Source organism: Salvelinus sp. IW2-2015, linkage group LG4q.2 (genome assembly GCF_002910315.2).
Source record: "Salvelinus sp. IW2-2015 linkage group LG4q.2, ASM291031v2, whole genome shotgun sequence".
Taxonomy (NCBI): Eukaryota; Metazoa; Chordata; class Actinopteri; order Salmoniformes; family Salmonidae; genus Salvelinus; species Salvelinus sp. IW2-2015.
The window spans coordinates 28,544,248-28,547,161 of NC_036843.1; positions in this window are offsets into that span (position 1 = coordinate 28,544,248).

Here is a 2,914-nt window from a genome sequence, read left to right on the forward strand (position 1 = left end):
TGCAAGCAGAGTCACGGGTATATAGCAACAGTTTGGGCCGCCTAATTTGCCAGAATTTACGTAATTATGACATAACACTTGAAGGTTGTGCAATGTAACAGGAATATTTAAGCTTATGGACTGCACCGGTTAGAGTAAAATAAGGAACGGTTCCGTATTTTCACTGAAAAGAATAAACGTCTTGTTTTCGAGATGATAGTTTCGCGGATTCGACCATGACCTAAGGCTCGTATTTTCTGTGTGTTAGTTTGTTATACATTAAGTCTATGAATTTGATAGAGCAGTCTGACTGAGCGATGGTAGGCACCAGCAGGCTCGTAAGCATTCATTCAAAAAGAAATTTCGTGGCGTTTTGCCAGACTTGGAGTGGTTGTTCCCCTTGCTTGCTGCATGGGTAACACTGCTTCGGGGTGGCTGTTGTCGATGTGTTCCTGGTTGAGCCAGGTAGGGGCGAGGAGAGGGAAGGAAGTTATACTGTTAACTGGCAATTACTAAGTGCCTTAATAAACATCCAATAGTCAAAGGTAATATGAAATACAAATGGTAGAGAGAGAAATAGTCCTATAATTCTATAATAACTCACAAGGTATCGTTTTTTTGGGGTCCTCCAATAATTGGTATCGGTATCGGCGTTGAAAAATCATAATCGGTCGACCTCTAATATAAATATGAACTTTATCGAACAAAACATACATGTATTGTGTAACATGAAGTCCTATGAGTGTCATCTGATGAAGATCATCAAAGGTTAGTGATTCATTTTATCTCTATTTCTGCTTTTTGTGACTCCTCTCTTTGGCTGGAAAAATGGCTGTGTTTTTCTGTGTGTAGGTGCAGACCTAACATAATGATATGTTGTGCTTTCGTCGTAAAGCCTTTTTGAAATCGGACACTGTGGTGGGATTAACACGTTTATCTTTAAAATGGTGTAAAATACTTGTATATCTGATGAATTTTAATTCTGAGATTTCTGTTGTTTTGAATTTTGCGCCCTGCACTTTCACTGGCTGTTGTCATATCGATCCCGTTAACGGGATCCCAGCCATAAGATTAATCAGCTTTTTAACCTTCATTTAACTTGGCAAGTCAGTGAACAACAAATTCTTATTTACAATGATGGCCTACCACGGCCAAACCCTAACCCAGAKGACGCTGGGCCAATTGTGCCGCCCTATGGGACTTCCAATCACGGCCAGTTGTGATACAGCCTGGAATCGAACCTGGTCTGTAGTGKCGCCTCTAGCACTGAGATACAGTGCCTTAGACTGCTGCGCCACTCGGGAGCCCAGGGATGTAAACAAATTGTGGAGAAATCAGCTTTTTGTGCGTATGGAAAATGTCTGGGATCTTTTATTTCATGAAAAATGGGACCAACACCTTACATGTTCTGTTTATATTGTTGCTCAGTGTAGAAGGACCTGGCATGACATCCTGGTCTGTACACTCTCAATACCATAGGTGCTGCGGGATATGGTCGTGCAGGTAACAAAGGCTAGCAGTGATTTGAGGTGAAGATTTGAGAAATCCTGTCAACATGGGCCTACTGTGATACTACTGTGAAACATCCCAAACCACAAGAGTTTAAACAACACGTCTCTGCATCTCTCCCTATCAATCTATCCACCTAGGCTGGAGATGAACGTTCTGGACTACATTAAGAATAGTAGGACAGGAGGTCAGCCTCCTTAAGCACTCAACCTAAACAACAACGACATTACAATAGTCAAACAACAGACACGGATGAGAGGTCATCACAATAGCTAGGACACAACAAGACTGGAGGGAAAATATCAGAGACACAGCTGCCTGTGGGATATGTTATGTACAGCAGGCTTGACTGCCTTTACCATGACAACGGGCTCATGAGAACATGACAAGAGGAGAGGAGGACTGCCATCAGAAGAACATAGTGACTTGCTTCACTGTGTGGTCGCTGATGCTGCCAGCACTCTCTCCATAACTTCCTCTTCTCTCTCTCTTCTCTCCCCCCTTTCTCCCTCACGTTCTCCTCTCTCACTTTCTCCTCCCTTTCTCCCTTTCTCCTTTCTCTCTCCTCACTTTCTCCTCTGTATCTCTCCCTCACTTTCTGCTCTCTCTCTCCCTCACTTTCTGCTCTCTCTCTCCCTCACTTTCTGCTCTCTCTCTCCCTCCCTTTCTTCTCCCTCTCCCTCCCTTTCTCCTCCCTCTCCCTCCCTACGGACGGGAAGGAGATTTTTAAAAGCATCGTTCTGAGAGTGGATTAGATGTAATGCCTGAGGAATGGTGTGAGTGGAGTGAGTGAGTGAGTGAGTGTGGAGTGAGTGAGTGAGTGAGTGAGTGAGGTGAGTGAGTGAGTGAGTAGTGAGTGGTACTGTGTGTGTCTGTGTTGTTTGTGTGTGATTGTGTGTGACAGATAGTCCAGCTCAGAGCAGGAGGTCATCAGTTCACACACAACGAGGGGCTGTGGAACAAGGGAAGGATAAAGAAGATAATAGAACAATGATGAATAATGACGTGATAAAAGAAAAAGGTGTTCCAAATAAACACTTGGGTCAAACGCACATCATTTAGCCAGTAAACACACATCATGTAGCCAGTAAACAACATCATGTAGCCAGTAAACACACATCATGTAGCCATGTAAACACACATCATTATGCCAGTAAACACACATCATGTAAGCCAGTAAACACCATCATGTAGCCAGTAAACACACATTCATGTAGCCAGTAAACGCACATCATTTAGTCAGTAAACGCACATCATGTAGCCAGTAAACGCACATCATGTAGCCAGTAAACACACATCATGTAGCCAGTAAACACACATCATTTAGTCAGTAAACGCACATCATGTAGCCAGTAAACACACATCATGTAGCGCAGTAAACACACATCATGTAGCCAGTAAACGCACATCATGTAGTCAGTGAACG